Source organism: Lissotriton vulgaris, chromosome 11, assembly GCF_964263255.1.
Source record: "Lissotriton vulgaris chromosome 11, aLisVul1.2, whole genome shotgun sequence".
Taxonomy (NCBI): Eukaryota; Metazoa; Chordata; class Amphibia; order Caudata; family Salamandridae; genus Lissotriton; species Lissotriton vulgaris.
The window spans coordinates 4,928,096-4,952,211 of record NC_141699.1 but is presented as its reverse complement, the minus strand read 5'-3'; positions in this window follow the sequence as shown (position 1 = coordinate 4,952,211).

Sequence of the window (24,116 nt, the reverse complement as noted above, 5' to 3'; positions counted from 1 at the left end):
CGCACGAATTGGCGGCTTCCGCGGTCGGTTTCGCACGACGCCGCGCCCCGCGAATAGCGCGAAAAAAACCGCAAAACGATTTCAGCAAAAGCAAAAGCAATGAGCAGGTGCAAAAGGTCAACCTCATGATTTGTAACGATTCTTTGTATTGCTTCCTGAGGGGGCCCTCCAGAATTCGGTTGCCTGCTTGCAACTATTGTGTGACCCTGCTCTGACCTTAACTGTATGCCACAAAGGTCCTGATTTACAGCTAAAGGAGCAGACAAGCAGGTGCCAGGCTGGAACTTTAAATTCTTTCAGTGACACATTAATTAGCCCCTAATTCATTATTGTCAGTTGGGGCAGGGCAGGTGTTGTAACTAATTTTGCAACAATGAAAGCACTTAGCAAGTGCAAAAGATCACTAATCAGGGCGCACTAAGGAAGCAGGTGCCAGCTAAAAAAATATTCTGTGACACATTAATCAGCCCCAAATTAATTCAGGTCACTTGAGGCAGGGAAGGTGTGCTTTGCTTTGCCGAAAATAATGTACACTGGACAACCAGAGGGTGTGGTGATGAAACAGAGGGTGGCATGGGTGGGCCAGAGGGTGGCATGAGTAGTCAGAGAGTGGCAGTGGTGACAGAGAGTGGCAGTGATGAAGAAGAGTGTCCCAAACAGGCTGGACATGTAGAAACAACAAGTTCGCAAAACTTGCGACCCGACAGGTAAGTTCGCAAATTGCGAAATTGTAAAAACCCTCGCGAACTGGCAGAAACACGGGCGAACACAAAAAAAAAAAAAAATCCGCAAATTCGCGGGAATTCGCGGATTTTGCGGATTGCGAATCCGCAAATCCGCAAAATTCGCGAACGCGAGATCCGCAAAATTCGCCCATGCTTATGCAGGGGTCTGTCTCATGGGATGTTTTGGGGTTACGGAGTCAGTAGGGTGATGGGGTCTGTCTCATGGGGTGTGTTCGGGTTAGGGGGACGGTAGGGTGATGGGGTCTGTCTCATGGGGTGTTTTGGGGTTATGGAGTCAGTAGGGTGATGGGGTCTGCCTCATGGGGTGTGTTGGGGTTAGGGGGTGGTAGGGTGATGGGGTCTGTCTCATGGGTGTGTGTTGGTGTTAGTGGGGCGGCAGGGTGATGGGGTCTATCTCATGGGGTGTGTTGGTGTTAGGGGGGGCGGCAGGGTGATGAGTCTGTCTCATGGGGTGTGTTGGGGTTAGGGGGCAGTAGGGTGATGGGGTCTGTCTAATGGGGTGTTTGGGTTTTAGGGGGGCGGTAGGGTGATGGGGTCTGTCTCATGGGGTTTGTGGTGTTAGGGGGTGGTAGGGTGATGGGGTCTGCCTCACGGGGTGTGTTGTGGCAGGCAGTCAGTAGGGTGATGGGGTCTGTCTCATGGGGTGTGTTGAGGTTAGGGAGTTCGTAGGGGATGGGGTATGCCCCATGGGGTGTGTTGGGCTTAGGGAGGTGGTAGTGGTAGGTTGTCTGTCTCATGGGTTGTGTTTGGTTAGGGAGGCAGTAGAGTGATGGGTACCAGCTCATGAGGTGTGTTATGATTAGGTGGGTGTTAGAGTGATGGGGTCTGGCTCATGGGGTGTGTTGAGGTTAGGAAGTCAGTAGGGTGATTGGGTCTGTCTCATGGGGTGTGTTGGGGTGATGAGGTCTGCCTCATGGGGTGTGTTGGGGTTAGGGAGTTGGTAGGGGGATGGTGTCTGCCTCATGGGTTGTGTTTGGTTAGGGAGGCTGTAGGGTTATGGGGTCTGCCTCTTGGGGTGTGTTTGGTTAGGGAGGCAGTGGAGTGATGGGTTCTGGCTCATGTGGTGTGTTAGGGTTAGGGGGACGGTAGGGTGATGGGGTCTGTCTCATGGGGTGTTTTGGGGTTATGGTGTCAGTAGGGTGATGGGGTCTGCCTCATGGGGTGTGTTGGGGTTAGGGGGTGGTAGGGTGATGGTGTCTGTCTCATGGGTGTGTGTTGGTGTTAGTGGGGCGGCAGGGTGATGGGGTCTATCTCATGGGGTGTGTTGGTGTTAGGGGGGGGCGGCAGGGTGATGAGTCTGTCTCATGGGGTGTGTTGGGGTTAGGGGGCAGTAGGGTGATGGGGTCTGTCTAATGGGGTGTTTGGGTTTTAGGGGGGCGGTAGGGTGATGGGGTCTGTCTCATGGGGTTTGTGGTGTTAGGGGGTGGTAGGGTGATGGGGTCTGCCTCACGGGGTGTGTTGTGGCAGGCAGTCAGTAGGGTGATGGGGTCTGTCTCATGGGGTGTGTTGAGGTTAGGGAGTTCGTAGGGGATGGGGTATGCCCCATGGGGTGTGTTGGGCTTAGGGAGGTGGTAGTGGTAGGTTGTCTGTCTCATGGGTTGTGTTTGGTTAGGGAGGCAGTAGAGTGATGGGTACCAGCTCATGAGGTGTGTTATGGTTAGGTGGGTGTTAGAGTGATGGGGTCTGGCTCATGGGGTGTGTTGAGGTTAGGAAGTCAGTAGGGTGATTGGGTCTGTCTCATGGGGTGTGTTGGGGTGATGAGGTCTGCCTCATGGGGTGTGTTGGGGTTAGGGAGTTGGTAGGGGGATGGTGTCTGCCTCATGGGTTGTGTTTGGTTAGGGAGGCTGTAGGGTTATGGGGTCTGCCTCTTGGGGTGTGTTTGGTTAGGGAGGCAGTGGAGTGATGGGTTCTGGCTCATGTGGTGTGTTAGGGTTAGGTGGGTGGTAGGGTGATTGGGTCTGTCTCATGGGGTGTGTTGGGGTCACTGGGCTGGTTGGGTGATGGGGACTGTTTAATGGGTTGTGTTTGGCTTACGGAGGTGGGAGGGTGATGGGGCAGTGTCATGGGGTGTGTTGGGGTTAGGGAGTCAGTAGGGTGATGGAGTCTGTCTCATGGTGTGTGTTGGGGTTATGAGGTCTGTCTCATGGGGTGTGTTGGGGTTAGGGAGTTGGTAGGGTGATGGTGTCTGCCTCATGAGGTTTGTTTGGGTTAGGGAGTTCGTAGGGTGATGGGGTCCATCTCATGGGGGTGTCAGGGTTAGGGAAGCATTAGAGAGATAGGTTTTAGTTTAATGGGGTGTGTTGGATTAAGGAGATGGCATGCACTCTGGCTCATGGGTGTGTTGGGGTTAGGGAGTCCATAGAGGGATGGGGTCTGCCTCATGGGGTGTGTTGGAGTTAGGAAGTCAGTAGGGTGATGGGGTCTGGCTCATGGGGTGTGTTGGGGTTAGGGAGTTGGTAGGGTGATGAGGTCTATCTCATACTGTGTGTTAGGGTTAGGGAGTCGGTAGGGGGATGGGCTCTGACTCGAGGTGTGTTGCGGTTAGTTGGCCAGTAGGGTGATGGTGCCTGCCTCATGAGGTGTGTTGGGGTTAGGGAGGCTGTAGTGTGATGGGGCAGAGTAATGGGGTGTGTTGGAGTTAGGGAGTCAGTAGGGCGATGGGGTCCAGATTATGGGGTGTGTTGGGGTTAGAGAGTTGGTAAGGTGATGGGGTCCTGCTCATGGGGTGTGCTGTGGTGTGGGGGTGGTAGGGAGTTAGGATTTGATCTGTGGGGTGTGTTGGGATTAGGGAGATGGCATGGGCTGTGGCTCATGTTGTGTGTTGGGGGTAGGGAGGCGTTAGGGGGATGGGGTCTGTCTCATGGGGTGTGTTGAGGCCAGGGGCCCAGTAGGGAGATGGGATTTGGATTTATGGGTTCGTTGGGATTAGGGTGATGGGGTCTGTCTTAATGGGTGTTTTGGGGTTAGGGAGGTGTTAGGGTGATGGGGTCTCTCTCTTGGGGTGTTTTGGGGTTAGGGAGGCGGTAGGGAGTTGGGATTTTAGTTTATGGGGTGCGTTGGGATTAGGATGATGGGGTCTGGATCATGGTATGTGTTGGTGTCAGGGGGCGGTAGGGTGATGGGGTCTGGTGATTGGAATCTGTTTAAGTCAGGGAGGCAGCAGGGTTCTTGGACTAAGAATCACATGTTGCAGGGACTAGGGAAGGGGTGTGACGCAGTCATCCTTTGCACCTTGTTCAGCATTCCATGTACACGTGTCGGCAGGTGTTTGTGGCTCCTGCACATTTTCAGGCTGATGGAGGAAGTCAACATCCTTACCTTCAAAGAGAATCTTCAATTTCCTGCAAAGACAAAGCAGGAACAAAGTTGTCCCAAGTTGCTCCTAGGTTTTGTCCTGACGCATGGTGCATTTTCTCTTGTGGTGCAATGCCATGCAGTGCCTGTGGACACGTCAATGCTGTTGTTGTTGAAGTTATGGGTGCAATGAAGCAAACTTTTTCTAGTGTAAGGAAAGCTGTGTCTAGACATGTCCTACATAGAGGCCCTGTCCACTTGTTCCATGAAAGTATCACCAGCTTGTGCTGGGAACCATCCATTACAACACAGTCATTACAACGACCTACCTTTACAACGCAACTGTTACAATGCACCTGCCTTTACATTGCATGCCATTACAACTCATGTCACTACAACGCATGCCATTACAACGAATACCATTACAATGCATTTCATTACAACGCATTATAAGGCTAGTAATGGAAATATTTTTAGTATCAGGGTGGGTGTGGGTTTTTGGGTACATGGGAATAGTAATTTTTACCCCTACACCATCCAACACTTTCCCTACTGTTGCACTCACTGAAGTGGGAATAGTAATTTTTACCCCTACACTATCCAACACTCACCCTACTGTTGCCCTAAAAGTATTATGAGTTGTAAGGGTATGCGTTGTAAGGGTATGCGTTGTAATGGTAAGCGTTGTAATGGTAGTTTTAAAAAACGGTGTTGTAATGGCATACGTTGTAAAATCATGCAATGTGTAATGGCAGCTGAGGTGTAAAGACGTCAGAAAGGTGGGAAAACCCAATATACCCTTGTAGGCTTGGGCAATGAATAGTTCAAGTAAGGGATGGCTACAAGGGATTTTGTTTTCAAATTTGTTTCACTAAAATGATATGTTATTTATCGGTTCTTTAGCAAATTAAACCTAATGTATCCTCGAATAATGTTGAGGAGTTGATGTATTAGGTCCTAATACATCAACTCCTCAACATTATTCGAATTGAAGGACACCATGATGCATTTATGATTTTGGTCTTCCTCTGTTATTCTTGGAGTTGATACACTGTTATGAATTGATTAGTTGACACAGACATACTGCCTTTCATAACTTTTATGTTAAGAGTTTTGTCCCATATCTATCCCCATGAAATTTTCTAGCTGATCAATTTCAATATAAATAACTTTGAATATATTTTCTTCTTGCTGTGTGTTTCTTTTCTTCTCTTGATCGTATTTGTTTACTGTTTGAAATTGGTGATGAACATTAAAGTAATCCTGAGGATACATTAGGTTTAATTTGCTTAAGAACCGATAAATAACATATCATTTTAGTGAAACAAATTTGAAAACAAAATCCCTTGTAGCCATCCCTTACCTGCGGTGTAAAGACAGCGCTGTAAAAGCACGCGTTGTAATTGCATGTGTTGTAACATCATATATTCGCTTGTGATACCACTTATGTACTCAGTGTGGGGGCTCAGGGTGGGAATGTTTCACTTAGAAGAACCATGACCTCTGTCGGTGATATATCCTCATGACGTTGGGCAAGCACCTGTTCATAAAACCCTTGAGTCATGGGTAGAATACAAATGGCTGAAGGTCAGCGCCTAGAAACCTTTTAAGTGCAGTAATGTGTTATGAAATGTGATTAAATTAGCGTTCCCTGTCCGTCACACGTCATCTGCTATTCATTAAGTATTTCCTCTCTCTGTTGCATAACACCCGCGCCCGGCCTTCTGTGGCGCCCTCTGAACATGGATGCAATCAGTTGCACCACTGACGTCAGGAAAATCTGATAGTGCATACATGTGCACTTTGACAGCCCGTTAGTGGGGATTTTGATGTGCAGCCCCCATTTGTGTCACCCTGGCGTGCATCGCCTGTTCCACTCTGTGGCTGAATGCAGGCTGTGAAATGTCGCGTGGGTGACAAGATTATGTCGGTGACGTCGTGTGACACACTAGCGCACGGTAGTAGTGAGTTTCACGAGTGGTTCACAGCTGTCCTGATACTAATGCTTGGCCATGGTTGACCCTCACGAAGTAACTAACTGTCCTTAGGCTGCAATGACTTGATGGGCAGTCATGCTGATGGGGTTCAGTCCGGTGGGGGTTCCACGGTGACCTCCTGCTGCCAAGGTGACCCTGCGCATTGCTTTTCTGTTGGTGCCAAGTATGGTTCAGCACCAGAGGTACCTTCTCTAGTGCTACGAAGCGTGGAGCCCCAGCTGACATGTTTGTGTGACGTGTGCAAGAAATCAAGCTCCTTCTAAAAGAACAGATGCTACTAGTAGGGGCACGGGAGGTGAACCATGCACATCGGACTGCCCCCATACACCCCTCCAACAGGGGCTTTAATCAACAGTTACAGACTTATTACCACACACAGAATAAGTGGATTGAGACAAACTTCATCTGCAGACTTGAAGCAAAGGTTTGACTCTCAGCCCCTTTCCCGTGAGATGCCAGTTCTGTACCCTGTGCCCCTTTCCAGGAAGAAGCCAGCTTGTGCAGGGATGTGATTGGCTAGTGCCATGGGTGCTAAGTCTTAGAAGCCCTCCTTTCAGCACCCCATGCCCCCACCCTTGAGGTGCCTGCCAAGGGCACACATAAGTACAGCAGCTGCCCTTTCCTCTCACCCTTTGCCGCACAGAACATGTCACTAAGCTGCAGTGCAAGGTGCCAGTTCATTAGCCCACAGTTGCAGGGCACTGAGTGACGCTGGCACTAAAAGCTGCTAAGCATAGGCGCCCGGGCCGTGAGGGCACGGGGCACCCTTTGAACTATCTTCCATTTATAATGTGAGTAAGGCGCCAAACATGTCCATTTATTCAGCCTGACATGGAATTAAGTGGCAGACTCGGAGGGTGGCGCTCTGCCCTGGAGTGTTGCCCAGCACCGGCGGGCATTCCTCTCTGCCCAGAGTGGAACGCATATGTATCCCCAGGAGTGACAGGACGTGCTGCTACTGGCCCACTGAAAGAAAAGCATCCCTGATGAGAAGTAATGGTACTGTCCCACTGAAAGAAAAGCATCCCTGCTGACAAGTAATGGTACTGTCCCACTGAAAGAAAAGCATCCCTGATGAGAAGTAATGGTACTGTCCCACTGAAAGAAAAGCATCCCTGATGAGACGTAATGGTACTGTCCCACTGAAAGAAAAGCATCCCTGATGAGAAGTAATGGTACTGTCCCACTGAAAGAAAAGCATCCCTGATGAGACGTAATGGTACTGTCCCACTGAAATGATAAGCGTGGCTCAAATCCACCCGAGTGACTTACCGCACTCACCTGTAGTAACTATATAGGAAGTCAGCCGGACAGTGGAGAAGAATAAACAAAAGTCTTTATTAGGCCAAACAACACTCATATGAGAGGGCCCTGTCCGACCTCACTCCTAGGAGTGCGAACGAGAGGACTGACTCTCTGCATCACAGCAATACATTATAATGCAGTACAACTCATTAGGGTACGCCCCTTCTGGAAAATTACTGAAACCCAGACCAGTGAACAATGCCATCATGCAGCAGGCATCTGCACCTGCAGAGGATACATCGCTATCTTTACTCAAGGCCGTGGAGCCAGACTACAGCGTCTCGGAGGCATGAGAACATTACTGATAAAGAAACTTGTTAGTTTCGGCCACAGTAAGCTGAGAAACGAAAACTGCTGTCTTAGTGAAATTCTCTATTCCTACGGGAGGGGTAGATGAGCGAGCGAGGCTCACAGGCACAGAGGGATACACAAAATGGTGGCACACAAGCTAAGCTAAGGAACGAATATAGTCACACATATATATATGGATAATGTGATAGCAAACAAAATAATTCAACATGTGCATGTATGCGTACTCCATTAGTTAGCCATATGATGCTAACTTACATATGTCAAAGCAAGTGGTTAGGGTATCGAAAAAGTGAATTCTATCAGACCCTCCTTTTAGCATCATTGGCTAACTGCGGCCACATTTATTTGCCAAAAGGTAGCGCCGACATCCAGTCTAGGGGCAGAACACATTGAAGAAAATCTCCTTTTTGTTCTCTTTCTTTTAGTCTAGAACATCCTCTGAAATAAACATCAACCAACTTGCATCAGCAGGAATTTCAGTAATCATTGAAGTGGCATATTGACCCGACACCTTCTTTTGTGGACGCAAATTTGTAGCACACATGGAACAACATGGAGGGAGGCAATATACACAAAGGCAACATGTCAGTATGACGCTCACCACGCCCACCAAACCCATCAATATTTTCCAACCCCAGGAGGAGAAAGCACCCCAGAGCCACCCCTGTAAGGACCATGTCCCATTATCCTGATGGAGTTCAGTCGCTAATCTATGGAGTTTCTGTACTGCCAAGTTAACAGTCGGAGCTGAGTCGGGAATATACACACAACAGGATGTCCCGATGACGCGACAGGCCTGCCCCTATCTGCCAGGATGACGTCAAGCACCATCCTATTTTGAATCGTAAATAATCGCATAGCCTGAATCTCAACTGATATGTTAGTCGTAATATCAGCCTCAGTAAGGACTACCTTTTCCATTACCCTGGACAGTCGCCGAATGGCCCTACTGTTAAATATCGGACCCCAGAAAGGTAGCAGGCCCTTAGAAAAATCAGTCCATTGCTGGTACGAGGTGTCTGTCTGGTCAACGTCATCTACCTGAAGCTCCCTCCTTTTACGCTGCTCTTGTGGACCGGGAAATCTACGATGTGTTCTGTGATAATCAGAAGGGGCCACATATACGGGAGGAATCATATAGGCCAAGTAACACACCCCACCCGAACCCTCAGGCAACCATAAGTATCCATTATCTCCACACACGAAATAGATGCTGGGGGGAGTAACCAAAGAGGGGCTGAGAGGCAAACGTATCAATGCCGTCACGTTACAGGAACTATTGCCAACCTTAATGGGACCCCTTCCCTCTATGCAGAAGAATGGCGAGGGACCCACCACAGCCAGGGGTATCAAAGACTTGACACTGTCATTTCCCTTTGGGGGGTGCCTGTAATACAGGGAAGAATTCAATTGCAGGAAGCTATCCCTAACTCTGTCAGTATCATTTGCTATCAAAAACCGGCCCAACTTCTTCTCACACGTCTCTATGAATGTTTGATCAAAACGTCCGTCAGTATATATCCGTCCAAGGGAAGAGGGAGGCAAAGGGCGTACTCGCATTGTCATAGTCGACCCCCTATTCTGCAGTCTAGGAGTCAGAAAATCTGGCTGCTGAAAATATTTAACAAGGCCTATGAGAGTGTACCACCCCACACAACTATTCACGGGAGTCAAAGGAAGTGCCAGGAATCTATCTTTCTTGTAGGCGGCAGAAGGGAGGAGCCCACAGACCCAGCAGTCAGTCAAATTGGTGGTGGCATGTGCATGGTGCAAAGTCTTAATAAAAACATTTTCTTTATATCCCTTTCTCAGCATTCGTTCACCATAATCCACAGTAATCATGTTATGTTCAGGAACGGCAGTAGGTGTGGGTGCAAACACATGAACTGGATAAGCTTTATCCAGGAAAAACAATATACCAAGAGTCACTATAAAGGCAATTAGGATAACGATAATAACCACAATCTTTCCTTTCCGGGAGAGGGCCAACCAGGGGGAATCAGGTACAGGTCTCGGCGGAGCCGCAAAGGGCTGCTCCTCATCAGGGATGGGACGGCCAAAGGGGTACATTCTCAATAGTGTTAAAAAAATATATCAAAAAGGAAAAAAGGAGAAAAAGGAAAACACTTCTACTAAAAAAATAGTCCCAGACAGTCCGTGAAGAGGGGTTCTTCAGCCCTAAAAAGGGATCTTCTCCCTGTGTCCTTCAAAGCCTCACAGGCAGGCTTTTACCGTCCATACCTTATTCCAACGTCGCTTAACACACAGCAATTGAAAACAGGGGAGCACTTAATCTGGGCCCCGCACCACTCTATAGTCTCATAGAACACAATCTTCAGCTAAACACCAGGGCTCTTACAAGTCCATCCCTACCACGAATTCTTCGTGTTCAGAAAGTCCACTAAGCCCTTCTTCCAGTGTCTAGACCATTGCATTTGTCACTCTTATTTATTTTCTTCGGGCCGCAGATCATAGCGAGTGCTCCCTGGCACTTCGGGATCAATGAACAAACCAGGTGTATCTATGGCAGATGCTGAACTCTCTGATGTCTCTTCACTAGTAGCAACAGGAGTAATAGAGCTTGCTGAAGCACTTTTCTCTGCACGTGCCTGTGAATTCTCTTTTGCACTTTGCTCTTCTCCCCTCAGTGAAGCATCCGAGAAGGGAACATATCTGGGTATCTGCTCATGCTCCTGGTCAGCAATGCCTTCCTTTACCCATTGATCCTAGGGTAACGGCAGCGGGACCCTCTTCACGTGCGAGGCGTGCGTCCACGCCTTCCTGCCATCCACTCGCAGTGCTGTACGGGTGGTGAGGAGCACCTGTCGCGGGTCCGACCACCTCGGCTCCAGACAAGACTTCCGTTGATATCGCTTAACGACAACCCAGTCCCCTGGGTTGATGGAGTGTCCAGGCCCCTCCGGCAGCGGCTTCAGGGTGTCTGCTACCTGCTGATGAATAGAACGAAGATCTTTAGTCAAAGCATACAAGTAGTCTGTCAACAAAGGGTATTGTATCTCTGAAAAGCATTTAGGCCTAGGCACTCCCCAGACATTGGCCGGACGGCCAAATATCACTTCATGGGGGGAGATGCCCGTCTTTGAATTAACAGTCACTCTTGTGGAAAGTAAGGCTAGAGGGAGGGCATCCGGCCAACGGAGACCTGTACTCTCCTGTATTTTGGCCATTTTTAATTTGAGCGTTCCATTAAATCGTTCCACAAGACCCGCGGCCTGGGGGTGTAGGGCCGAGTGGAACTTTTGGGAAATCTGTAAGCCTTTACATATTTGTTTAACTAATTATGCGTTAAAGGACGTACCGTTATCACTCCAGATCACCCTAGGTAATCCAAAGCGAGAAAAGTACTCCTTTATCAACATTTTTGCAGTAGAAATGGCCGTGCAGTCTTTAGTTGGGTAAGCCTCCACCCACCTGCTAAAAGCACATACAACCACAAGAACATACTTCAGGTTGTTGACCCTCTCCATCTCGATGTAATCCATCTGAATCACCTCAAAAGGAAAAGAGGGAGGTGCAAAATTTCCCACCGGGACAGGGGTACCCTTTCCAGGATTGTGCCTCAGACACACCATGCACTGTCGGACCAGGTGCGTCGCAACTTTGGAGATATTTTTATTGCTCCACACTGGATCCAACAATTTACATATTCCTTTGGCACTGATATGCGCAGGTCCGTGAGCCATCGTCACTACTGGGAGAACATATGCATTTGGGAGTAACCATCGTCTCTTATCAGTCACATCTGTCCAACATTCATCCGCATCCAATCACCCCTGCCCATCCTTCCATGCCCTCAATTCATCTTCTGTCACTTTTTCTTGTATATTTTTTACACTCTGTACAGTATCTGAGAACATATTGACATCTGGGACCCATCTAGCTGGTCCTGCCACAAACATCCGTGGTAATTTTGTCCGAGCGCTCTCTTTTGCAGTTTCGTCTGCAAAGGCATTGCCTCGCCCTACGTCATCCACTATTGTCTTGTGTGCGCTACACTTTATTACAGCCAGTCTTCTGGGTAACGTCAGTGCCGTCAACAGTCGTAGTATCAGTGGGCCATGTTGTATGCGTTGGCCATGTGAAGTCAGAAATCCCCGTTCCGCCCAGAGTCGCCCATAATTATGAGCCACGCCAAAGGCATATTGGCTGTCAGTGTAAATATTCATGTCCAGTCCCTCACTCAATTCACATGCTCTCAGTAGGGCTATAATCTCAGCGGCTTGGGCTGAATTGTAAGGTATCCTAGAAGTCTCCACTACCGTCTGTAATGTTGTTATTGCATACGCTGCTGTCGATGTACCGTCTGGCAATTTGAAACAAGACCCATCTACATACAACTCCCCGTCCGGTTCGTCTATGGGCCTGTCTGTCAGATCCACCCTCCCCTTTGTCTCCTCTTCTGTCCTGTACAAACAGTCATGTATGTCATCATCCTTTGTGTCTGTGGGGATAGGTAACAATGTGGCGGGATTCAGTGTAGCACACCTTTTTATTGTCACGTGGGGGGCAAAGAGGGTCATCTCATAACCAGTAAGACGAGCACTAGTTAAATGCTGCGTCTGTGTTCTGTTTAGCAAAATGTCCACAGCATGCGGTACCATTACTGTGAGATCTGAACCCAATACGAGCCCTGCCGATTGTCTTATAGAGACCGCAGCAGCCGCCGTGGCTCTCAGACAACTCGGCAGCGCTCTTGCCACATTGTCAAGCATTGCAGAGAAGTAAGCGCAGGGTCTCTGTTTCCCCCCGAAACACTGAGTTAGAACAGACAATGCGCAACCTTCCGCCTCATGTACGTAAAGAACAAAAGGCTTCTGGTAATCAGGTGTTCCAAGGACAGGCGCAGAACATAAGGCGGATTTTAGTGACTCAAACGCTTCCTGACATGCAGGGGTCCAGGGTAGGGGTTCGCGCACTTCTTTGGTAGTCAGATACAATAGGGGTTTCGTTAGTAACGCATAGTTAGGTATCCACTGGCGACAATACGATGTTATGCCCAGAAAAGCGCGCACCTCTCACTGCGTGTTAGGTACCTTCATGTTAGTAATAGCTTTTATGCGCTCTGGCGTCAATCTCCTCCCCACTTTCGAAAGGAGGTGACCGAGGTAGGTGACCTCCGTTCGACAGTATTGAAACTTTGGAAGGGACATTTTATGCCCCCTTTTTGCCAAATGGTGTAGTAATTTGACAGTAGCATCCCGACAACCCTTTTCGTCGTCTGACGCTATCAGGATATCATCCACATACTGCAACATGACATTGCCAGGTGGAAGTTCCAGCTCATCCAATTGTGCCTTCAGAGCCTGACTATATATACTCGGACTTTCAGTGTACCCCTGAGGAATTCTCTTAAACCGGAAACTTCGGCCAGCCAATGAGAATCCGAAAAGATAGCGGCTGTCTTCATGTACAGGAATACTGAAGAAAGCATTTTTCAAATCCAGGACAGAGAAATATTTTGCAGAAGGGGGAATCATCGTCAATATCGTAGTGATGTCTGAGACCACCGGGTATTGTGGCTCCACTACTCTATTCACGTGGCGCAAATCAATCACGAACCTATATACATCAGGAGTGTTATCTGTAGCATCGGGAGATCGTCTTTTAAGGATAGGTAAAATAGGGCTGTTACATATGTTCGAATCCGTCTCTTCCACTACACCAGACCCAATCAAATCTTGTATTATTTGTAATAAGGCCTTTTCTCCCTCCCTAGGAATCCTGTACTGCGGGACCCGGGGCAATTTCGCTCCCACCTTTACTCTTATCGTCACCGGGGCTATATTCATTTTGCCTACATCTGTGTCATTCACAGCCCAGAGACTGTCGGGTATTCCTTGGAATTCAGGTGGTAATGGGTCATCTTTGGAAAAACACTGTAGTGGGCGAGCGACATTCGGGCCTAACGTAAGATACACACCATCCGGGGAACAATAGATAGTGGCGTGCAACCTCTTCAAAAGATCTAAGCCCAACAAATTTTCTCCACAATTCGAAGTCAATAGGAACGGTGAATCAACAGTAAAAGGACCAATCGTTAACATGAGGGGTTTAGAAATGGGGCTAATCACCGGGGTACCTGCAAAACCCACAGAGTTGTTATTCTTGCCAGACAGAGCCGCCCCTGGGACCCGGGAATGAGCCACTGAACTTTTCATCGCACCCGTATCCACTAGAAATTTCTGCTGAGACTCCAATAAGTCTGCCTCGACATAGGGTCCCCTTTGATCAACTTCCACAGGCACTGGTCCCTCACTCTGTCCTACGCTGTCCTAGTTATGGGAGAACCCTGTCAGATCATCTACGGAGTAATCATCATTGTAGTACTGACCACCGCCCCTCTGCAACTGTTGTCTGTTCGCGCCGTTGTCAAAGTAATTACCTCCCGGCCTCCCGCCTCCTTCCGACCGTGCAGCCTGTCTCCCAAAATCACCACTACCTCTTCCTCGACCTCGCCCTGGACCGGCATTCGACTGAAGCAGTGGGCAATCCCTCTACCAATGCCCCTCCTGCTTGCACTTTGCGCACTGATTCGGTCCCAGTCTTTCCCTACTTTCACCTCTCCCAAAGCCGCCACCACGACTCGGCGCCGCACCTCTTCCCCTGCCTCTAGCCACTTGCTGCAACAAAACCCTAGTCTTCAAATCCTTAGCCTTCTTTTCCTGCTTGTCCTTACTCTCATTTTCTCTGTGCTCATAATACTGTGCCATACTGAGGATACCTGAGGGAGAGGGCGTTGTCCATGTACTCTCCGACGCTTGCAATCTCGCTGAAATTTCGGGTAATAAGTTCATAACAAATCTATTGACAAAAAGCCGCAACCCTCCATCCTGTGACACATCCTGTCCACTGAAATCCATAAACGTCTCTTCGAACCTCGTGAAGAAATCCGAGACAGCCTCATCCTTTTTCTGCTTACAAGCCGTCAACTTATCCCAATCTACCTTCTTCGGGGGAATGAGAGAATGCATGTATTTTATTATGCGTCCCGGTAAAGCTAATATTTCAGCCTTTGGCTTTTCCCCTGGCTTGCGTTCCTTATCCCAGTCCTGTAATTCCTGCCACGTACCTCCTAATTCTTCCGAATGATCTGTACCTTTCACTTGCCGCCATACATCGACTGGGACCAAAAGTCCAAAGAACAATTCAACATCAGCCAGAGTCATTACAGTGGAAGACGCAGCTTCCGTTAACTCTTTGTAGTAAGCAGTCGGATTCTTCCTAGAATCTGGGAGCTGAGCCTTCAATGATAACACCTCACTTCTCTTCCATGGCGTATACACCCATTGTTCCTGGAAGTGTGCATCTATCCTATCCCTAGTGACAGCCTTCGTAACTGGATCTACCATTTCTGGGATCTCGGGATGAAAAATAGGGTGCACTTCACGCATTGGATGTATACCTGGAAAATGGGGCGTACCTGCAGTAGGCAATTCATTTCTATACTGTAGTAGAGCCTTTAAACTACGCATCACCTCCTTCACCCCAGTATTTGTTCTGAAAGCTCCACTCTGTATGTCACGCAAAGTCGCCGGAGCCACACCTCCATACCCCTGCTCCCATAGCGATATCAGTACATTCGACATATGCCATAAAGCGTGTTGTTGCATCAAAGGCTCAAAATCTTTCATTGTGGACCAAATATCTTCAAACGAGTAAATATTATTCCTTGCCCACTGGCACGCCTGGTTGGCCACTATACTCTTCTCATCTAAACCAACTGTAGAACGCTGAGCAACTTCCGTACCTGGGTGAGCAGTCCACTCCCTGCGCCTCGGCTCGGTGTTAACATCTCCTGACTGGGGGTAGTACTAGCTGAAACAGTAGGGAGTGCTAAAGAGAATTGGGAGGGTGCAGGCGAAGTGGTCTGAAGTAAAGAAACAAGGGGTGTAGAGGGCGGGGAAGTAGAGACTGCTGCGCCATGTTGAGGGGCACTTGCTGATGTACCCGGAACTCCATCACTGGAGGCCGGAGCCGGCTAGGAAGGGTACAAGGACTGCGGGGCATAAGGAGGAGGGGGTCGGGCGTTCAAAATGTCTTCCATCTCATCAGGGTCATCTTCTCGCACTACATAACTCTTATTTTCTTTCAGCCTGCAAAGCCTATCTGCGCGTTCCAAACGCAGCGCGTTCTCATTTCCAACATGCTCTCTCGCTTTCTGTGCCATAGTCTGTGTGGACTTTTTAAAAGCCTCTTTCTCTTCTCTCATCTTCCTCTTCCTAGCTTTCTTCTGCCACACCCTTAAAGAATCAAACATGCTCTGACGGCTACGCCTAGCAAACAATTTGTCCTGTAGATAATCCAACTTAGCTTCATCAAAAGAACCCGTCAAGGGCCATTGCAAATCCACATTGTCAGCAGTGTACCGGTGCCACAAAGTACCAAACAAAAGCGGGACCAATCCATGCTGGACGTACATATCAAAGCTTGGAGTGCCCTCAGGGGGTGCAGGTTGGCTCTCGGCCAGTCTAGTATCTGATGGTCGACAACAACATCCAAAACATCGTAACTTACTAAAACACGGCATTTTTAAAACACGTCTCTTTCAACAAACTTCGTTACCTTGAATCACTTAGCTCGAGCTCGTTCACACACACATATAATTATGCACTGGGAAATCACGCACACACATATACAATACCTCCAAACACGTGTTACCAAATAGGACAAGGCCCGTCGACCAAGTCCTGGGGAACCTGGACCCTACCGCAGACCGAACAGTACACTAACTGTTCTGAGGATGGGGAAACAAATCCGCTCCCCGCGCGGCACTATGAATCACTGCGCACTTTACCACGGGAGACCCAGGTCTCACCTCCACTGAACCACCACTCTAGGAGTTCAGGGTAAGCACCGGAGTCCACCCGCAATGAGCCACGCCGTCATCACAGTACCACCCGGTCGGATCACTACAAACAATATATCTAGACGTTCCTCCCCCAACCTCGTCAAGTCTGTCAGAGTGCCTGCTCGCACTCTGAGTTCCCCGGAGCACACTAGCCCCAGGAGCACACCGGCTCCTCAAACCACTAGAGACACCCTAGTCTCCCGGAACACTCCAGTTCCTGAAACAATCACAGGTGGACCACTCACCTTCCGTAGGCGGCACCGACCTCTACCGTTCTCCACCTCCGGCTGCCAGGACCAACACGGTCAGCTTCAAGTTCCGCCTTCTGGACCCCGGCGTAGGATCCGAACCGGGACCTCTCCCGATCAGCAGGGTGGGGCAGCGCTGCGAGAACCAAGCTCGGCATCAGATGGGTACCCGGACCCACCGTGCCGACCAGCGGGTCCCCGGTCTTCTGCTACCCACTTACGGGTGAGAAAGATCCTTATAGCGGGGTCCCTATTCGGGCGCCATCTGATAAGCGTGGCTCAAATCCACCCGAGTGACTTACCGCACTCACCTGTAGTAACTATATAGGAAGTCAGCCGGACAGTGGAGAAGAATAAACAAAAGTCTTTATTAGGCCAAACAACACTCATATGAGAGGGCCCTGTCCGACCTCACTCCTAGGAGTGCGAACGAGAGGACTGACTCTCTGCATCACAGCAATACATTATAATGCAGTACAACTCATTAGGGTACGCCCCTTCTGGAAAATTACTGAAACCCAGACCAGTGAACAATGCCATCATGCAGCAGGCATCTGCACCTGCAGAGGATACATCGCTATCTTTACTCAAGGCCGTGGAGCCAGGCTACAGCGTCTCGGAGGCATGAGAACATTACTGATAAAGAAACTTGTTAGTTTCGGCCACAGTAAGCTGAGAAACGAAAACTGCTGTCTTAGTGAAATTCTCTATTCCTACGGGAGGGGTAGATGAGCGAGCGAGGCTCACAGGCACAGAGGGATACACAAAATGGTGGCACACAAGCTAAGCTAAGGAACGAATATAGTCACACATATATATATGGATAATGTGATAGCAAACAAAATAATTCAACATGTGCATGTATGCGTACTCCATTAGTTAGCCATATGATGCTAACTTACATATGTCAAAGCAAGTGGTTAGGGTATCGAAAAAGTGAATTCTATCAGAAAGAAAAGCATCCCTGATGAGACGTAATGGTACTGTCCCACTGAAGGAAAAACATCCCTGATGAGAAGTAATGGTACTGTCCCACTGAAGGAAAAGCATCCCTGATGAGAAGTAATGGTACTGTCCCACTGAAAGAAAATCATCCCTGATGTGAAGTAATGGTACTGTCCCACTGAAGGACAAACATCCCTGATGAGAAGTAATGGCACTGTCCCACTGAAAGAATAGCACTCGCTGACAAGTAATGGTACTGTCCTACTCAAAGAAAAGCATCCCACTGACAAGTAAAGGTACTGTCCTACTCGAAGAAGAGCATCCCTGCTGAGAAGTCATGGTGGCACTGTCCTACTGAAAGAATAGCATCCCGCTGACAAGTAATGGTACTGTCCTACTCGAAGAAGAGCATCCCTGCTGAGAAGTCATGGTGGCACTGTCCTACTGAAAGAAAAGCGTCCCTGATGAGAAGTAATGGTACTGTCCTACTGAAAGAAAAGCATCCCCGCTGACAAGTAATGGTACTGTCCTACTGAAAGAAAAGCGTCCCTGATGAGAAGCAATGGTACTGCCCTACTGAAAGAAAAGCATCCCTGCTGACAAGTAATGGTACTGTCCTACTGAAAGAAAAGCATCCCTGATGAGAAGTAATGGTACTGTCCTACTGAAAGAAAAGCATCCCTGATGAGAAGTAATGGTACTGTCCTACTGAAAGAAAAACATCCCCGCTGACAAGTAATGGTACTGTCCTACTCAAAGAACAGCATCCCTGCTGAGAAGTAATGGTACTGTCCGACTGAAAGAACAGCATCCCTGCTGAGAAGTAATGACACTGTCCTCCTCAAAGAACAGCATCCCTGCTGAGAAGTAATGACACTGTCCTCCTCAAAGAACAGCATCCCTGCTGAGAAGTAATGGTACTGTCCTACTCAAAGAATAGCCTCCCTACTAAGAAGTTATGGTGGCACTGTCCTACTCAAAATATAGCTACCATGCCAAGAAGTAAAGTTACTGTCCCACTGAAAGCATAACCAGCCCCCTGAGACATAGTGTTACTGTCCCCCTCAAGCTGTAGCACTATGCTCAGAAGTAATGGTCCTATACGACTCATAGTATCGTCGCCATGCTGAGAACTAATGTTACTGTCCTTCTCAAAGTATATCAACTATACTGAGAACGAAAGTTACTGTCCTACTTAAATTATAATCAACATGCTGAGAAGCAATGGTACTGTCCTACTCATATTGTATTGGCTCTCCTGAAAAGAAATTGCATTGCTCTATTAAAAGATAGCAGCCCTGCTGAGAAGTAATAGTACTATCCTACACAAATGATAACAAACCCGCTGAGAACTAATGGTACGGCCCTACTAAAAATCTGCCGCGGCTCAAGCAGGTAAGAGCGGTGGGGCAGGTTCGGGGGGTGGAAATTCAACAGACGACGAGGAGGGAAAATTAAATAAATAATTAATTTTCCTTCATCGTCGGTCGAAATACCCCCCACCTCGCCCCACCCTCCACTGCTCTTACCTGCACAAGCCGCGGCTGCTAAAAATATAGCAAACCATAGGCCAGATGGAGGTGGTCCAATACCGGTCGGTAACAGCCGAAATGACCACATTTCGGCCGTTAACGACCGGTATTGGGCATTTTGGATGTAGGGGAGGATTCGGTAAATAACGAATCGGTATTTACCGATTTGGTAAATACCGAATCTTAACGATTCGGTAATTTTTACCGAATTATTACCAACATAGCATTTACCGATTCTAAAATACCAAATCGGTAAAATTCGGTATTTTAGAATCGGTAAATCCTATTTACCTACATCTAACCCCATTTGAGAACGAATGGTACTGCCCTACTCAAAGTATAGCCACTACTGTGAAAAGAGATAATACTGTCCTACGCAAAGTATACCGCCCCACATAGATATAATGGTACTGTCCTACAGCCCTGCTGAGAACTAATGGTAGTATCTTACTCAAAGTATAGTCACCATGGTGAGGGTGATGTTACTGTCCCACTGAAAGCATAGCCACCCTCCTGAGAACTAAAGGTGCTGTCCTACACAACGTATAGCAACTCTGATGAGAATTACTGGCACTGTCCTACTCAAAGTATAGCAGCCCTGATGAGAACTAATAGTACTGTCTTTCTCAGAGTATAGCAACCCTAATGAGAAGTACTGGTACTGTTATATGGCCCTTAGGGGCATTGTCGACATTGCTAAGTTAGCATAAGCTTCGCTGACATGATGCTGCTTTTGCGCACGTTACTACATAACGTTGTTTTTGCAAGACTCTATTTGTGTCTTTCACATGAGAACTCTCTGTTTTTTCTCGTTCTCTGCTTTTCCTGGAGTTTAGTCTGAACACGACGTGCAAGGTCGATAAACAATGCCCCTTGTTATTCTGTGATGGTTAGTCCCTAGTACCTGGACCAAACATGCTAACGCAGCTGCAATGCTGGAGACTCGTGCTTTGCTAGTAAAGGGATGTGTGTCATTTTAACACACACTTGGAGAAAGCCGTTCCATGGAGAAGAGCTCTGCTGTTCCTACGATGTAAACCTTACATCCAGGCTTTAAGGTATGGGGTCTGCAGTCAAAGCCAGGGATCTTCCTTCATATAAATTAACTTCTTCTAGTCAAGGGGAGGGTGGTTAGGCCTTTTAGTCCTTTTCCCACTGTCTTTATATAATGACCTCCCCCTTTGTACTCTATGAAATTGTAACAATGCTAATTGTGCTGAGTTTGAGCATTTTGCTGCTGGTAGTGGCTCGCATACTGTATTGTAGAACACAATAGTTAAAATAAACATTTTAAACTATTTTAGTGACTCTGTCAATTCTTATTGTGGACAAGTACGAGTAAGTGAGTGAAATAGTATGTCTTGCTACTGCAATTCCTGAGAGAGTTGTGTTCTGGGTTGTCAAATCATTTGTAGCTTTGTGATTTTTGGAGGAGAACGAATGAGACACTATAGCTAGTCGGTTTGGGGATTTTGGGTACTAAGGTGATAGGTTGATACACCCCTACACAGTGAGGTCCTGTTTTCCTGCGCATAGTTCTGTGTATGTGCAGAATCCCTGCAACAGTACTGTCCTACACAAAGAATAGTAATCCTGCTGAGGAGTAGTGATACTGTCCTACTCACTGAATAGCATCTCTGCTGAGAAGTACTGGTACTGTCCTACTCAGATTATATCAACCCTGCTGAGAAGGAGAAAGCAGGTGTTCTGAGGGGTTTCCTTACTCTCTCATAGATAGTATAGCCGTCCTGCAGAGAAATGTTGGCCCCATCTCATACATATAGCAGCCCCACAGATATGCAGTCCTATAGACAGTGCAGCAAGCCTCCTCAAACGCAATGCTTCTGTCCCAGATATAAGACAGCAGGTCTGCTAAAAAAGATTGTACTGTCCCATTCCAGATATAATAGCTGCTCTGTGAGGAGAAGTGTTAGTGTCCAGATAATTGTATAGTAGCCATGTTGATGAGTAAATTAGTACTGTCGCTTGCTGAGGAACTTTGTATCCTTATAGCAGTCGTACTGTCCTACTCAAAGTGTAACAGCGCTGCTGAGAAGAAGTTGCACTGTTCTGTTAAAGTATAGCAGCCCTGTGGCGAAGTAACAGTACTGTCCTACCCAATGTGCAGTAGCCCTGCAGAGAAGAAATGGTACAGTCCTAAGAAGAAATGGTACTGTCCTACTTAAAGTTAAGCAGCCCTGCTGAGAAGAAGTGGCACTGTTCTATTAAAAGTGTAGCAGCCATACTGAGAAGTAGTAGTTGTGTCCTACTCAAAATGAGCCACCCTGCTGAGAAGAATGGTACAGTTCAATTAGAAGTATAGCAGCCCTGTTGAAAAGTAATAGCACTGCCTGACTCAAAGTGTAGCAGTCCTGCTGCACAAATAACAGTAATTGTACTGTCCTATGCAATGTGTAGCAACCCTACTTAGAAGTAATAGTACCATCCTACTCAAAATGAGCAGCCCTGCTGAGAAATAATAGCACTGTAATGATCAAAGTGAGCAGCCTGCTGAGAAGTAATAATGCTGTCCTATTAAAAAGGTAGCAGCTCTGCTAAAGAGTGATACTGCCGTCCTACTAAAAGGGTAGCAGCCCTGCTGAGAAGTAAGAGTACTGTCCTACTAAAAGGGTAGCAGCCCTGCTGAGAAGTAAGAGTGTTCTCCTGCTGAAAGGGTAGCAGCCCTGCTGAGAAGTAAGAGTATTGTCCTACTAAAAGGGTAGCAGCCCTGCTGAGAAGTAAGAGTATTGTCCTTCTAAAAGGGTAGCAGCCCTGCTGAGAAGTAAGAGTGTTCTCCTGCTGAAAGGGTAGCAGCCCTGCTGAGAAGTAAGAGTATTGTCCTACTAAAAGGGTAGCAGCCCTGCTGAGAAGTAAGAGTATTGTCCTACTAAAAGGGTAGCAGCCCTGCTGAGAAGTAAGAGTATTGTCCTACTAAAAGGGTAGCAGCCCTGCTGAGAAGTAAGAGTGTTCTCCTGCTGAAAGGGTAGCAGCCCTGCTGAGAAGTAAGAGTATTGTCCTACTAAAAGGGTAGCAGCCCTGCTGAGAAGTAAGAGTATTGTCCTTCTAAAAGGGTAGCAGCCCAGCTGAGAAGTAAGAGTATTGTCCTACTAAAAGGGTAGCAGCCCTGCTGAGAAGTAAGAGTGTTCTCCTGCTGAAAGGGTAGCAGCCCTGCTGAGAAGTAAGAGTATTGTCCTACTAAAAGGGTGGCAGCCCTGCTGAGAAGGAAGAGTATTGTCCTTCTAAAAGGGTAGCAGCCCTGCTGAGAAGTAAGAGTATTGTCCTACTAAAAGGGTAGCAGCCCTGCTGAGAAGTAAGAGTGTTGTCCTGCTGAAAGGGTAGCAGCCCTGCTGAGAAGTAAGAGTGTTCTCCTGCTGAAAGGGTAGCAGCCCTGCTGAGAAGTAAGAGTACTGTCCTACTAAAAGGGTAGCAGCCCTGCTGAGAAGTAAGAGTGTTCTCCTGCTGAAAGGGTAGCAGCCCAGCTGAGAAGTAAGAGTGTTCTCCTGCTGAAAGGGTAGCAGCCCTGCTGAGAAGTAAGAGTATTGTCCTGCTCAAAGGGTAGCAGCCCAGCTGAGAAGTAAGAGTATTGTCCTACTAAAAGGGTAGCAGCCCTGCTGAGAAGTAAGAGTGTTCTCCTGCTGAAAGGGTAGCAGCCCTGCTGAGAAGTAAGAGTACTGTCCTACTAAAAGGGTAGCAGCCCTGCTGAGAAGGAAGAGTATTGTCCTGCTCAAAGGGTAGCAGCTCTGCTGAGAAGTAATAGTACTGTCCTGCTCAAATTGAGCATCATGCTGATAAGTAATAGTACTGTCTACTCAAAGGGTAGCAGCCATGACCAGAAGTAATGGTACTGTTGTGCTCAAAGTGTTTCAGCCCTATTGAGAAGTAATAGTGCTGTCTTACTCAAAGGATAGCAGGCTTGATGAGTAGTAATATTACTGTCTTACTGAAAGTGTTGCAGCCCCACTGAAAAGCAATAATACTGTCCTACTCAAAACGTAGAAGCTTTGTGGAGAAGTAACAGTAATTTCTCTACTAAAAGTGTAGCAGCCCTGCTGAGAAGAAATAGTACTGCCCTGTTCAAAGAGAGCAGCCTTGTTGAAAAGTAATGGTGCTGTCCTATTAAAAAGGTAGCAGCTCTGCTAAAGAGTGATACTGCCGTCCTACTAAAAGGGTAGCAGCCCAGCTGAGAAGTAAGAGTATTGTCCTACTAAAAGGGTAGCAGCCCTGCTGAGAAGTAAGAGTACTGTCCTACTAAAAGGGTAGCAGCCCTGCTGAGAAGTAAGAGTATTGTCCTGCTCAAAGGGTAGCAGCCCAGCTGAGAAGTAAGAGTATTGTCCTACTAAAAGGGTAGCAGCCCTGCTGAGAAGTAAGAGTGTTGTCCTGCTGAAAGGGTAGCAGCCCTGCTGAGAAGTAAGAGTGTTCTCCTGCTGAAAGGGTAGCAGCCCTGCTGAGAAGTAAGAGTACTGTCCTACTAAAAGGGTAGCAGCCCTGCTGAGAAGTAAGAGTGTTCTCCTGCTGAAAGGGTAGCAGCCCAGCTGAGAAGTAAGAGTGTTCTCCTGCTGAAAGGGTAGCAGCCCTGCTGAGAAGTAAGAGTATTGTCCTGCTCAAAGGGTAGCAGCCCAGCTGAGAAGTAAGAGTATTGTCCTACTAAAAGGGTAGCAGCCCTGCTGAGAAGTAAGAGTATTGTCCTACTAAAAGGGTAGCAGCCCTGCTGAGAAGTAAGAGTGTTCTCCTGCTGAAAGGGTAGCAGCCCTGCTGAGAAGTAAGAGTATTGTCCTACTAAAAGGGTAGCAGCCCTGCTGAGAAGTAAGAGTGTTCTCCTGCTGAAAGGGTAGCAGCCCTGCTGAGAAGGAAGAGTATTGTCCTGCTCA